This window comes from Rhinolophus hipposideros, assembly GCF_964194185.1.
Source record: "Rhinolophus hipposideros genome assembly, chromosome: 8".
Taxonomy (NCBI): domain Eukaryota; kingdom Metazoa; phylum Chordata; class Mammalia; order Chiroptera; family Rhinolophidae; genus Rhinolophus; species Rhinolophus hipposideros.
The window spans coordinates 12,792,574-12,809,346 of NC_138054.1; positions in this window are offsets into that span (position 1 = coordinate 12,792,574).

The window sequence follows — 16,773 nt, forward strand, 5'->3', positions numbered from 1 at the left end:
ATGAACCCCAAATTTTACTATTGCTTCTTCCAGGAAATACTATTTCCATAACTTCTGGTTACTTCTCACTTTTAGGACCCACAAAAAGAAGTAATTGCATAAGGTATAACTAGATAGGGAGCCCATGGGAAAGTAACTATTCAAGTATTTTTCATTTTTTATAGTAGATAGGACTTGCAAATATGAGCTTATCAATTTATTAATCATTACTGTCATGAACGCCAAAATTTCAAGACAACAATTACCCAAATTTCTAAATCTAAAGTTGAAGTGTTTTATACTTTGCACCAAGAGTAATCTTAATTATGGCTTTCAGGTATATTTAAAGTCACTACAAGTAGAGCACAGTGGAGAAACTAGTGACCTGGGGAAGATTGGTTTATCTCTCTAAACCTTATTCATAAGTTGAGAATGATAGTCATACTTTACAGAGTTGTGAGTTGAAAAAATGTTAGAAATCTTCATATTAAAACTATCTACTGACGATTAAGCAGGTGGATGGAAAACAAACAAACAAACAAACAAACAAATACCCCACCCTGGATCCAATTGAGGAAATATCAGAATTCCAAAGAATAATTAAAAAAAAAAGATCCTTTCAAGAGAAGAGGAACAACTATCTATATGCTAAGGAATGAAAATCAAATTAGTATCAGGCTTTCCATTAACAACTGTAGACTTTAGAAGGAGAGGTGGTAAAGTCCTCAAAGTTCTGATGAAAATTGACTTTGGTCCTTGAATTCTATACACAGCCAAATAATCAGTAAAGCACCAGAGTAAAATAAAAACATTTCCTGATATGCAAGGACACAAAAAAATACACTACTCATATATCCCATGTGAAAATATTATCTGGAGGGTTACTCCAGAAATAGAGGCATTTCCAGAAGAGAATAACATGAGGCATAAGAAAGAATAACAATCAAGTGTGACCTAGAAGAGATGAACAAGGCTGGAAAGAAATTTTTAAAGGATCAAATAGATGTTAATTAGCAATTATCTTTGGAGCAGCAGAAGTTACTAACACAAGATCATATTCCTCTTTTTTGATCCCTTTATGAATAACATTAATATAATCATAATAGTTTAATACTCTTTTAGAATGAATATCTAAGAACAAAGCATGCAAGGCTTAAAGGTTACTAATATAATTTAAATGTTATAAAACTTTGGCAATAAAAGATAACAAAACTAATCAAAAGACAGTCATGAAATAGTGCCTTTAAGCAAGATAATGTATTTAAGGAAGTTCTCTTAATTTTTCATAATAAAAATCAATATACACTGTCTAAAATAGATAATTCAAGAAGCACAGACCCACAGAACTTGAACAGATCCTTTTATAACTATTACTCTTACTATTTTTCTGGAGGCATTAAACAATGCAACTTGATAAAACAAATAGGTTAGAGGTATGAATTGCAAAGAAGGCAGAAAAACTCTCACTATTTATAGATATCATGTTTATATAATTATAAAATCCCAAAGAATCTTCTGAAAAACTATTGTAAAAATAAAGTAGCTCAATAAGTTAATAAAACATATCAGAAATCAATAGCGCTAAGAAAGTATAAAATGACAATATTAAAAAAATAACAGAAGACAAATCTCCAACAAGAAAATTAACTAGAAATATGCATATGAGTAACTTTTGTGAGAAAAATTTGAAATATTTCTAATGAATACAAAAGTAAAAACAAACAAATGAAAACAATGCCTAAAGTTAGAACACTTGAGATTATAAAGATGTCATTTCCACCAAAGTTAATTTATAAATATAATATGATCCAAATAAAAATACCAGCTAGCCAGAAAAACTCTGATAAGAGTAGTTAATATTTATACTAAGTATTGAGATACACTATAAAACTTCAATAATTAAAATAGTGTGATGGTGAGACATGAATACAGATAGACAAAAATGAAAAGAACAGAAACCCATACATAATCCAAACTGCATCCTAAAATTAGTACATAGTAAAGATAATATCTCAAATGAATCAGGTAAGGGGGGGACTTTTTAATAAACGTTTTGAGGACTACTAAGTAGGCATCTGAAAGGAGATAGAGCATCTGAACCTTACACTGTACAAGGTGTGATCAGAAAATATGGTGAATGTTTACATTTTAAAAATGTGTGCTTTTGGGGAAAGAGTTTCGTTCTGCGACCCTGTGGTCTGCCTTCACTCGAGATTCCAAATAACTTCATTTGGGGAGAGAAGAGAAGCCTTACATAACTTGTTGGCAGTTAGCAATGCTTTGGGGTCCTTTATTTGGCAGGGAGAAATGGTAAAGTGATGATACTATTTTGGGACCATAACTGCCCTTTAGAATAAAAAGGGTGACAAAAGGATAGAAATGTAAATTTTCAGGCATAGCCCCAGAACCTTAACCAGTACAGTAATGGAATGTTCCATTGGCCAAGCAAACATTGGAATTTAAGGAATTGCAGAAGTCACTGAGCATGGGCAGCTCTAAGACAGATTTCTCCTTGGACCTAGGAGGACCACAGACACTTCCAGAATCCCTGAGGTGAAAAACTGTCATACTAAAATTAAAGACGGAAAGAACAGAAAGCCGAGGTCCATGAGAACCTAGGTGTCTTATTAAAGACACCCATTTCTGATGTATTTATGAATTGTAATAAAGATAACTAAATACATTTAAAAAAACTGTAAAAAACAAATTGCCATTAATGCCTCTCGCTTCAAACACACTTATCCCATCATTCTTGCCACTTCTGAAGCAGTTCTGAAAGTCCTCTTTCATGAGTGTCTTTAGTTGCACTGTCGTGGCTGCCTCGATGTGCTGAATCAATGCAAAACATTTACCTTTTGTGGTCATTTTGACATTGGGGAAGAGCCAGAAGTCTCACGGTGCCAGACTCAGTGAATAAGGTAGGTAAGGACACACCATAATGTTTTCATTTGACAGAAATGGCCTTACCAGAAGTGATGTGTGACACGGAGCCTTTCCATTGTGATCAAAACATACAGTGAATGCTGCTGCCAAGTGCTACCCAACAGAAAGGCAGGGATCTTCAATAGAGGAAACAGTGCTTTGAACTTTAGTAACAGTGTGTGAGAAGTTTCAACTTGTTCAATGCAGTCAGTCAGGTGTGAGCTATGATTGAGAGAATTTGTGTCTTAAAGTGTGCCATAAATCATCCCCCATCATGACAATGCTTTGTGTCACACATTGCTTCTGTATATGGCAATTTCTGTCAAATAAAAGCATTATGGTGTGTCCTCATCCACCTTATTCTCCGGATCTGGCACCTTGCAACTTCTGGCTCTTCCCTAAAGTCAAAATGATTCAGGACATCAAGGCAGCCACAACAGCGCAACTAAAGACACTCACGAAAGAGGACTTCCAGAACTGCTTCAGAAAATGGCAAGAACAATGAGATAAATGTGTCCACAGCAAGGGGCAGTTTTGAGGGGAATTAATTGCAATGTGTCTTTTACTGTAATAATTTTTTTTTCATTTAAACATTCACTGCATTGTTTGATCACACCTTGTATTCCAGTATTCCAAGTAACTCCAAAACAATCTAGGAGTGAAATTTAAAAAAATAAAGGAAACAAAGAAAGGAAGAAAAAACATTAAATTACTAAAGAAAACAGACAATATTTTTTATAACATTGGATCTTGGAAGCCCTTTCTAACTATGAGTCAAAATCAATAAATAATTTCAATGATATAAAAATCAGTATTTTTTCAGGGCAAAATATCATAAGCAAATTCACAAGACAAATGACAAACTGACACAAATATTTCTAACTCATTTCACAGACAAACAGCTAATCTCCCAAGTATATAAGGAATTCCTAAATGGTTGTAAGAAAATAGCCAGTAATCAGTAGAAAAATGGGCAAAGAATATTCACCAGCTGTTCACAGAAAAATAAAACAGCCTTTAAACATGAAAAGTTGTTTAGCCTCACTAGGATATGAAAAATGCAAATTAAAACTATACTGAGTTATCAGGTTTCATGTAGCAGATTAGCGAAAATCGGAAATCTACGGTAAATATGTGAAATGACAGAAACTCATTCATTGACAATGAAGAGTATAAATTTGCACATCCCCTTTGGGGAGCAATTAATTGGGCAATATCTACCAAAATTAAAATTACATTTACTCTTTGATCCAATAATCCAATTCTAGGAATCTGTCCTATACATACATTTCATATTTATACAATTATGTATGTACAAATTCTTTTATTGTGACATTTCTGTTAGAGAAAAGAGTTTTTAAAATGTCCTTCAGTAAAGGACTGGTTAAATAAACTATGGCATATTTTTGGAATATTATGCAGCTACCAAAAAAGAAAGATAGAAAAAAAAAATGAGGAAGCTCTCTGGATACTGATATGGAAATATCTTCAGGGATATATAGGGGGGGAAATTAGTACATATTTTAGTTTTTGCTACATCTGTATGAAGAATTACTAAAAGCATAAAGAAACTAATAAAAGTGCCTACTTATATTCTTAAAAAAATTAAACAAAAAATTACCATAGAATCTAGTGATTCTACTTCTGAGTATGTACCCAAAAGAATTAAAAGCAGGAACTCAAACAGATATGTATTTTTACATCAATTTAATAGCAACATTATTCACAATAGCCAAAACATGGAAGCTATCCAAATGTCCCTTGATGGATAAATAAATAAAACTAATGTGGTATATACATACAATAGAATGTTATTCAGTCTTCAAAAGGAGTCAAATTCTGACACATGCTACAACATGGATGAACCTTGAAAACATGCTACGTGAAATAAGCCAGACACAAAGGGCAACTATTGTATGATTGCACTTATATGATGAGGTACCTAGAATAGGCAAAAATTCATTGAGACATAAAATAGAATAGGGGCTGAGACAGAAAATTGCTAGGGGCTGAGGGAGAGGGGGAGAACGTGGAATTATTGTTTAATAAATAGAGTTTCAATTTGAGATTACGAAACAGTTCTGGAGATGGATGGTGGTGATGGTTGCAAAACAGTATGAATGTACTTAATACCACAGAACTACATACTTAAAATGGTTAAAATGGTAAATTTTATATTGTGAATATTTGTCACAATAAAAGAAAAGACCTCCTATAGAGTCAGGATGGGAGGGTAAAAGTGACACTACTCAAAGTAAATCTTTTGAACTCTGTAAATATGAGTACATTACGTACTTTCCTAATAAGATCAATAAATGCATTCTTATGAAAGACCTGGATTTTCCTCTTGGATCACTCCTGTAATTTGATTTTTTTTCTATATGCAAATATAACTCCCCCCCCCAATATTTTAAAAGCACCTTTATCAATAGCAGATTGATTAAACATGTACACACCAGAATACTAAGAAGAAGTGGCTAAGAATAAGGTAGCCCCTATTTCCCTCATTTCGATTTACAGACACAGGTTCTGGCCCCCAGAGGAGTGCTCTCAGTTCTGGTCTTGGTGGAGCTGGTTCATGAAGTGCTCTGCACCTGCCCTGCAGTCTTAGTCATCTATCTGGGGCAAAAGTCAGAAGGGGAGAGCTGATGACTGCTTCTTTTTATGTATGTCTCATGCTCCAAGATCACTTGTCAAAGCATCCCTCCCTAAGGCATGATGGGGTACTTGTTCAGCCATTAACAAATCAACGTTTTCCTTTGTGTGGGTACCTCCCATGGCAGGGAAGCTGAGGGCCTGGCAGTAGGGATAGGGTTCCAGGTTTCACCTCTATCCATAACTACCTCTCTCTGGAGCTACTGAGCAATTCCATTGCAGTGGGGCACCTCCCGACTGCAGTACCCATTCCACCCATCAACAGCTCCGTTGGCCAGAAAGTACTTTCTATATAGCAGATATTTGCCTCTTAGTATTTGCCACCCATTTGTCCTGTTTTTATTTTGTGGAATCAGAAAACGTAAATATAATCCCTCTTCTGTATGGTATTACTTCAGATATTTAAAAATAACTAATATATTCTCCCCAGCAATGTGCCTCTTCTCTGAGTGCTAAGGCTTCTCCATGGAACTGTACCCTTTTAATGGCTAGAATTCCTGTAACTCCTGATTCCCTCAAGCTCTCTTTCTCAGCATCCATTGGGTCTGCCGCCCATTTCCATGGATATACTTTTGATTCCATTCCTACTTCTCCACTTACCTCTTACGAATCTCATTTTCCTCCTTTAGAGATCAAATAGAAATGTAAGCCTAAATGAAACACATCTATGTGAAAGCTGGTGTAGTCTTTAAAATGGTTCCCAGTAATCCTCATGGTCTGTGTAATTCCCTCCCCTTAAATGTGGGCTGGACCTACTGACTTGCTTCTAAGGAATAAAATACAGCAGGAGTGATAGGATGCACTTTCGAGATTAGGTTATAAAAGACTGACTTCCGTCTCATTAGCTTTCTGTTTCAGTCTCTGATGAATCCAGCTCCCACATGAGCTTCACTAATGGAGAGGCTCACATGCCAAGGACTACGGGAATCTCCAGCCAACACCTTCAGGATTTTCTTCTTGTTTAAGGCGGAACCATTGTTTATTTAAACAACCATTTATTTAAACAACCAGCCTTGTTTAAGGCTAAACCATTGTTTATTCCGTTTTATGTATATACTACATTTCATTTATCCATTTATTTATCAATGGACCTTCAAGTCATTTTCACCTCTTGGCTATTGTGACTAATGCTGCAATGAAAATGGGTGTGTAAATATTTCTTCAAGATCCTGCCTTCAGTTTTTTTAGGTATATACCTGGAAGTGAGATTGCTAGGTCATAGGGTATATTCTATGTTTAATTTTTTTGAGGAACTGATGTAGTATTTTCCACAGTGGTCCCACCAGAGAGCACAAAAGTTCTGATGTCTCTACATCCTCTCCAACACTTCTTGTTTTCTGGGGGTTTTGTTTGTTTGTTTGTTTGTTTGTTTTAAGATCTAATTGGCTTCATTAAGTGATTCATGAATTGGGCAGCATCCCATCTAGCAACCAGAAGGATTTGTTTTTTGTTTTTGATGTAGCCTTCCTGATGGGTGTGAGGTGATATCACTGTGTTTTTGATATGCATTTCTCTAATGATTAGTGATGTTGAACATCCTTTTATATTCTTGTTGGCGATTTGAATATCTTCTTTGAAAAATGTCTATTCAAGTCCTTTGCCATTTCTTAATCAGGTTATTTTGTTGTGGTAGATTGTAGGAGTTTTTTATATATTCTGAATGTTAACTCCTTACCAGACATTTGAAGATTTACAAATATTTTTTCTTATTTCATAGACTGCCTTTTCACTCTGCTGATTGTTTCCTTTGATATCTGGAAGACTTCTTGGGTATGACACCAAAAGCACAGGCAACAAAAGCAAAAATAGACAACAAAAGACAAATGGGACTACAGATGACTTTTTCCTTAATGTCTGTTCTGTCAACTTGTGCATACCATTTATTAGTCTCCTCTCTGTCTCTCTGTCTCTCTCTCTCTCTTTCTCTCTCTCTCTCTCTCACACACACACACACAAGAAACACGTATAGATGTTACCATGGTTATGACATCCTCTAGCCTCTAAACAGCTAGCTGATTTATAATTCCCTTTCTTTACTGTTGTCATCTGAGAAATTAGGGTTCTCTGGGGCCAGCTTTGAAGACCATTCCTAAAGAGTTGCCTGGCTCTAGTTACCTTTGCCTAATCTCTTGTGTCTATGCTATTCCATACATCTAGAATAATTTTCTTTCATCCAGTGGCACAAAACCACATACAATTGTCTGAAATGCAACAACTAAATACATGTCTCACTGCTTTGAGCACAAAACATTTTCCTATTTTATTGGTTCCAAGAGACACATTCATTTAATATTGAAAACTATGATGTAGTCAGAAAAATAGCAAAGTGATTTTTTGGTTCTTTTTAAACTATTTCTGTTAGAACATTGGCTGTAGCAGATTTTTGTTAGCATTAAACAATTTTTTTTAAAAACTCTGTTCAAAAATGAATGATTTATCTTAGATATTTATTTAAATTTATCAAACATACCAAAATATGTTACTTCAGCAACAAATGTTGTGTTTAAGCTGCCGAATCCTGATATTTAGCCATTTTTTTTATCATGTAGTAGTAACACATGAAGGAATATATCGGAATCTTCTCAAGATGTACCCTCCCCCAACTCACCCACACACTGAGCCCATTTTTTTCTCATCTCTCTTTTTCATAACTCCCTTATCAGGAACTTACATTAATTCAGTCCCATTCCTCACATTTATGGGGCAAAGAGTACAAACAGAAGTTTATATACAGTGTGACTAAGTATTTAAAATTGTAAATCAAGCTCGCAAACTGTTTCATAAAATGTGTACACCCGATCCTAATTATTTGCAAATTCTGTATTTGCTAATTTTGCCTACTTGTCTAAAATTCATTTGTGACCCAAAATCAATGCTTGCAGGGTTTTTGTGGTCATTGGTGAACACACACAAAAAGGAAAAAGTTTGAGTTGCTTTGGCATACGCGTTCCCAGTTGAGGTTGAACAAGGCGACACTCTGCCATCTTATTTCAGCTCTCATACTATAAACAAGTGTCTTTTTTATGGTCTATTTCATGCCACACTTTTTGTGTGTGTGTGCTTTTTGTTGGTAGTTTCACTATTTAAAATGGCTCGCAAGTATAGTGCTAAAGTGCTATATAGTGTTTCTAAGTCCAAGAAAGCTGTGATGTGCCTTAAATACATAAGCTAAATAAGCTTCTTTCAGGCCTGGGTTATAACACTGTTGGCCGTAAGTTCAATGTTAATAAATCAACAATATATATTAAATAAGGTGTCTTTTAACATAAACTTATATAAAATAAGGATGTGTATTAATTGGTTGATGAAAATATTGTGGCCAGAGACTCACGGAAACCTATCCGTCTATTCCCCCTACGGCAATAGCTCAGTATTAGATAATGCAGTGTTCTAGGGGATTTTATAGAACACAATTACCACAAGTTAAGAGAATTGACTGTACTAGTCTCTGACCTAAACAAATATACATTTATAATGACAAAATAGAAGATGTACAAAGCTATAGTTTTTAGATTACTAAAAATTATTATCTAAAATATCAAAGAAAATTCAATTCATATAATCGTGGATGTCTATAGATAGGTTGGTGTCTATAAATAGGTTGGTAATGTTTGGATAAGCAATAAAGACATATATAACATGCATTATTATATATGTATTCTATATATTTTCTTTTGCTTGCCTTCATTTCAGCAAAGACACTAATACTGTTGTTATAATAAAGATATTCATATAATTTATTTGATAGTCAGGAATAAACCAAACAATTAAAAATGTAATTGTGTGCAAATATCAATATATTTCCACCTAAAAGCAAATTGAAATAAATGTTCAAATTGAAAACTTAATTTTTTTTATATATTTTAAGTTATCTGTCTTCTAAAATATTTAACATTATCAGTCAAAATTAAAAGAAAAATACAAGTTATGATTTATGAAACCAAAATGTATAATAAAAATTATTTAAATAGAAATTATAATTAATTGATATCAAAATTTTAAATACCAATTATTTAAATAAAATTGACCTTTTAAATTTATTAAGTATTTTTATAAAATTATTCATAATTCGAGCTACCACTATCCATCTAATTGCCAACATAAAGAATTGATAGTCCCCAGGTTATATCTAGCCCTATATATAAATTTTAAATAATATGAATTGTTTAACCTACAAAATGTCTCTTAGCCACTATGTCCAACCATTGAAAAGACTTTGTTAATTCCTGAATACCTCTAGAACCACAATTTGGAGCCAGAGGAGAAGCAAGAAAATGGATGCTGGGCAACCCTGGTAAATAATGCTCTCTTCTGCAAGAATAGAAGAATTTGACAAGATCATTAATTTGTCTTTTCTCTCCCCCAAATGATTCCACCACTTAAACTCTCCCTTCACGTTGAAGCAGTGTTTCTCTCTGTTGACATACATCTAGGGACACAACTTCAAAATTCCCAAGGCATTCTGATTCACTCACTTACTGTTTCAAGGACATAAGATAAAGCTGTTGAGAAGAATTTCCCTGAGACATAAGTAATGTCAGTCATGAAAAAGGATACTTAGGGTTATGGGTTGACTTGTAGCCGATCTGAGCACTGAACCTGACTGGGCCCTTCGTCAAAAGATGGACTGGTTAGTCCTAATAAAGGGTAAGAGCGGCTGTATTGAGGAGGAAAGTCGCTGCAATTGTTCTGATTTAATTGGCACATGGTGCACATTTGGTCATTGGCTGGACACAGCTGCATAAACATCTGATGGCTATGGTCCTGGTGCATCATATTTAAGACACTCTCCCACTCCTTCCTCCCCTCCCCTCGCCCCTGCCCAGTTAGGCTGCATCCCTAATCTGAATTAAACCTTTCCTCCTGGTCAAAACTAAGTTTCCTGCTTTCAGCATAGCCAGACACACTTGCTGTCTTGAGTATAGAATTAGGTAATGTCATGAAATGTTTAATGTTGTTTGAATGATTCTTGGAGGACATTTAACCATGGATGATTCCTGTTGCATTGACTGACCAAGATCTATTGCCTCTTCCAACCTTCTTCAGATTCAAAGCAACACTTTTCTTTTGTAAAGGACTTTTTTATTCCTTCCACCTTGGATAACCAATTTCTCTTTATTTTCCAAATTTGGCATCATGTGCTGTATCCTAGGGCTAATCGTATTAATGATAACAATAAGGGCTAGCATTTATCAGATACTTACTTCTAAGTGCCAGGCATGGTTCCAAGCACTTTAAAGGTATGGACTAATTTGTCCTTACAATAAGCTTATGTATTGGGTATCGTTTTTACCGAAGGGGAAATGGAAGCACAGAGTAGTTAAGTAACTTGCCAAAGTGCGTTTATGCAGACAGGCTAACTCTAGTCCAAGTTCTTATCCAATTCACTACAATGATACTACAGGAGATGGCGAAATGGTGCTTTTTACATGTCATGGGCATGCTTGGCTTATTTTTGCAGGAATAAGAGATTTTCTTGCAACTTGGTTGAAAATGATACATGCAAGAAAAAACATTGTATATATGTTGACTCATTGCTTTTTCTTCTGGGAGATGATGCTATCATCGATGCCATTATTACCAGAACTGCCTAATGTGCAGCACCCCTTGTTAACATTTTTCCCCAGAGAGCATCCTGTGCTCACATACACAAGTGGACAGAAGAAAGGCAGAAGAGCTTCGTACAACTCCATACAATCTCTTGACAAAAATCTTCAAAGAATCTACAACCCTCAGAGATGTGTTTGCAATGACCCCAAGAGTCACAGGGCAGGAAACAGTTAAATCATTTCCCCCCAAGGTCACCTTGAGTGTCAGTGGAAGAGCTGGGCATGGAGCCCAGGCCTCTGGCTCCTCTTTCTGAGTTTCAGGAAGCAAACTGCCCTCTGCCATTTAATCCGTGAGACATTTTGTTTGTGTTTAAGTATTCCCTTGTAATATTTGCAACCCAAACACCATAGCATGGAGTCAGTGCCTGAGAAACTGGGAAGAAAATCTGACCCAAAGCCAAAGTGCCTGTTCCAGATGCAGGAAAAATGTAGTTAAAACTAGCCAGGTTCAATCAATGATAATATTAAAAATCGTCTTTAAGGTTTTCCCTGCCTAATCACTAATATTAACACAAGTCAAATAACATGATGATCGATGCCATCATCATAATAAGATTCTTGATCTTTAGCCAATGGCCCTCTTATTTCAAGCAATATTTGATGCAACCAAATTCTAGGACATTCTTTGAGAATTTGCTGTAATGGGATTAGGCCTGTACTCTAATCGGCCTGTACATCATACATCTTAAAGAGTTAAAGAAGTACAATAGAAAGAGGACTTTCTATTAATAGGAGGCAGAACTGCATCGTCTTTTTTCCAGAAGTCTGATTGCTGGGCCTAGCACAAAGCAAGAGAATTGTCACATAGAGTTGATATTTTAGGACTAGGGCTGCATCTGGTTCAGTTTCTCTGTGACTATGGAAGGGTCCACATCCTACTTGTCCTGAATGGGAAAACAGACTGAAAAAGGTTTACAAACCGTAAAAAGCAGCTTAATTTCCTCTTCTTTCTATAGTTCCCCCATCTTTACCTTGGAAGATGATCCTGACAATCCAGTTTTTAGAAGTACTTCCTGGTTCTCTGGCCAAGTGTTCTTTGTCTTCATGGAAAGGATCCATCTTAGGCACCATCAAGACCACGGGAAGATAGCTGCGGATACCGGGAGCCTTCGTTTCAGGCATACGTTGAAGTCCTGCTGTTGCTTCCCTTCACTCTCACTCCGATCGTCTGCCAAGTTCCTGACTCCTTGTCTCCCAGGAGCTTTGCCTGACTCCTTCAGCACTGCCATACTGACCTCTGCACCCCAGAGTATGTCTCCCTTAGTCTGTGAAAACTGTCTTTATCTCCCCAATTCCTGATATATTTACTCATCTGTTTTAGAGTGAATGCATCTTGTATGTTCCAGATGGGTCACTCCTGGTATATCCTGTCCAATCACTTAATGCACTAATATTAAGTCGGAACTACCCTTTCAAGGATGTAACTAAAAGCTCTACTGTGGGTTCAGCAATCAATTTTCAATGTGCACTGCCCATTCCGTCTCAGACTTACCTGATGTCACGGTGCTCACCAATTTGTGCCCCATTGAATTGACATCATGCTTTGGACTGTCCCTCCAGAACTCTTTTATAGTCCTTTTGGAGGTTCTTTCAATGGTCTTCCTCAGTTTGTTCTAACTTGATTCTCTATGTATTCTCTGTTTGATGCCGAGGTCAGTCTGTAAGTCTCCAGAACATAATGTGTTTCTCATTTGGGTTTTCTACTAACAACACAACCTGGACAATTCACTGCTCAGAAATAACAGAATTACGTAATAGCATCATGGTTCATGTTAGCCATGGGACTTTCATCTTCTATTAAACAGGATACCCACATTGTTCATTCTAGGAATCTCTCCCTGGTTTCTTTCTATTTTTCTCTCTCTCTTTCCTTCTCCTTTTCTCCCTCACTTCTTTACTTCCTTTCTCTCTTTCCAGCCTTTTGACAAATTGATCACAACTATGAGTCAGGTACTAAATAAACAATCAATTATAATACTAGGCAATGACTGCTATGCTAGGAGTAAGCACATGGCTGTATTTGCCCCTTTAGGGCAAATAAGAATGTAAATTTTATAACAAAATAAAGGGTGACTATTGAAATCATCATAAATAATTTGTCATCTTAAATAATTTACATTCTGTTATGTGCATCTATAAATTATGTTCACAGGCTGATTGAATTAAAATTTGTTCTATCACATGCCAATCTATTGCTAGGTAACAGCTAAAAGTATTACACTCACATACAGATGTCTCTATATACACGTTTGTGTTTCCTAATATTTATATAATCATGTCCACATATCTATTATCTATCTATATACACATATGAGTGTGTTAACCCTAACATTTAGAAAGAAATCAAAGTGTTATAACATACATATAGAGATGATTATAGGTAAATATATAACGTTTCTTTAAAAGAGACTACCATGACCTCAGTAAGCATTTAAATGATTCAGTTGATAGTAATATGCTATCTGTTAGATGGCTTATGATTCTGAGAGCACATCCAATGTGCACTTGTAGGTAATTAGACATTCTGAATGGCTTTTTCAAGGTCTTTTATTGGTAATTGGTTACATTTCCTGTCTGATGGAATTTGAGTTTTAGCCTTCTGTGCTTGGACTCACTATACTAGAAAAAGAATCTTTATATACACATATAATTTATTTATATTTTTGTTTATACATATATTTGTATGTTTAGTGACATTGTTTTGTTGCTGCTATTGTTTATTTTGTTTTAAATAAAGTTCAATCATGCGGTAGAAAGGTGTATGAAAATAAGTCATTGACTAGCCTAGAAGTAACTTCCAGCCAAAAAATACAATCTTTAAATTTTCTGAACACGTATATTAGTTTTTCTTCAACGTACTTCCCCTCGTTTTGGATGGTAAGCTGCATCTATGCTAATAATAGCAAATTGAAACTCTTTCCCATAAATACATTACTTTAAAAATCTAAACATCCAGCCAATGCTGAAAATATTTAACCATTCTCTCTGAAATGTACTTATGACAATTTAAATATTCTTTTTACTAATCTTTTAATTTTTTTCTTGAAGAATACTTTGATAATTCTATTTATTCTATGAAATATAAAATTACATATGAAGTATTAGTCACTAATTACCTAATTCTGATTAATACTTCATATATAATTTTATATTTCATAGAATAAAAAGAATTATATAAAAGTATTCTTCAAGGAAAAAATTTAAAAAGATTTGAAGAAAAATGTAGTACTTTCCGAATGGGTGCTTATGGGAAATGTTTCTTTTTTAAATGATATTTTATTTTTATCAAGGTATTATATATGCAATCAAATAGCAATATGTTTTATAATGAAAAACATCAGTCTCTCACCCCTATCATCCCCACACTCCCAGAATAACACTTTCAACTTTTTCATTGCATCTCTTATTTACATTCATATTTCTAAATAACATACTTTCTCTGGAATGTCTCCATTTATCAATTTTAAACATTATTTATTGATTTTCTATTATAGTAGGTCAGATTTAACTCTGACATCATTAGCACCTTTCCCTCCTTTCTCCTCATGTTCCCAAGAAAGATATCACAAACTTTAGTTTAATCACTATTCAGCTTTATATTCTTTTGATTATATACACATTGTTCGTTTCTGAGCCAAGGTTATGATTTTTTTTTTTTCTCAAACAACTGTTGGTTTCTTTCTAAAGGTGGTAGCGATTGACTCACTTTTTAATTGCTTAGTTTTTTTTGTAACAAATTCTTCACTGGTGCTCCAACAGATTCAATTGTTTGTTCATTCATTTATTCAACAAAAATATACTGAGTAACTGCTCTGTGTTGGGCACCATTCTAGGTTCTGCGAGGCATCAGTGGACAAAAGAAACAAAAATCCCTGCTCTTTGGCAGCTCAAATTCTAGTGGGAGAAAAGTGGATAATTTAAAGTAAACATAGTGACTAAGTGATAAGTGAGTATTATTATTTTTTAGACCATGGAATGTGCACTGGGGAAAAATTCGAGCAGGTTACAGAGGTAAGTGCAATCAATTCCTTATTCAGTAGGTGTGAGGGAAGCAGAAGTGCTGAAGGAGGTTCTGTCATTTATATGGTGGTCAGCATGGGCTTCATGGAGGTGACATTTGAGCAATGAATTGAAGGAAATGAAAACATGAGCCGGGTAAGTACGGGGGGTTGTGAGGTTGTTCCATGCAGGGGAACTGCTAGGACAATGAGGACCCTGAGGTCGGGGCTTACCACCAGGGACCTCCAAGGGGCCTGCGATTGCCAGGACAAAGAGGAATATGACGGGAAAGGTTCCCGGGGCAGATTCTATTCCAGTTTGTAGATCTCTATGAGGATTTTGGTTTTTACGCTGAGATAAGCTGAGAGGTTTTATTTTAGCTTCATACAAAAGTTTTATTTTCTCTGAAGGTGATGATGTTCAGTGGACCCAATGGGTAAATAATAACCAGTCTACATTACAAGTGGCCAAAGACCCCAAAGTTCTAGTGCCACATATGAGGCAGTTAGCTCAGGTAGATGGGAATAGCTGATCATTCAGCCGCCATATCCGTTGGCACTTAAGCAGGCCCCTCTGTTATCATTTTCCGCAGGTGTACAGTCCTAGGTCACAGCTTCCCATACGCCATTTCTCTTTTATCTTTCTAGGTGAAGCGGCCCAGATAGACACACAGCTATTTTCCCCTCAGCACAGACCCTGAACTTTACACTTCTTAATGCAAGCTCCATCTGTACCATCAGAGTCAAATTATACCCCTTAAGGTACAACACTGATGAAATCCTTCTTAGACTGTTCCCTAAAACAAAACAAAACAAAAGCTATCTCTCTTGGTGAGGAACGAGGAAAACATTTCCCCATCTCTTTGTTTTAATTTGTGCTACTAAAACATTAAAAAACATTTGTACAGGATGTAGGGTCAGTGTTACATGAATAAAGTAGCATTAAGAGACCAACATGAAGGCACAGCAGCAAAGAATTAGCCTCCTAGTTTTTCAATGTGTCTGTTGATCTAACATAAACTCTTTGCAGGGTATTGTCAGAAAAATGCCAAGGCTCCATACAATGTTTATACCTGATACTATAGCTAATCTCTGTACCTGTACTGCTCAGGACTTGTAGATCATTTATTCCAGCTTTCAGAAGATCAATCTGGGTTGGTTTTGCAACAGTAAGTATATGACGAGGTGAGGTCTGAGCTGGCAGCAGCGTCTCTGGGATAGGAATCAGCAGACGTGTGCCCCAGTCCTTGCTCTGCTAAGAAATAGACCACATCTTTCTCCGAAGAAAAGACAGTATGGTTGACTACCCTCCCTCCAAGCCCATAAAAATGTGGTCCAGTCATTTGTCCTGGTTACTCTAAGCTCCTACCCATACACTCTCAGGGTAAGCTTTAGACTTTAAGATATCAAAACAGTTGGGTCTTAAATACTCCAGAGAGAGAAGCTATTTGTAAGGCGATTCTCAGAAAGGACATATTTGGAAACTAGAGCAGAATGGTGATTAATTTCCAAGAGACGGTCTCCAGCCCTCCTCAGAAACAGAGAAGTTAGAGTAGGGCAGGCTGGTCTTGGCCCCTGTCCAAGCGGCTCATGCCTGCAAATCCTGGAAA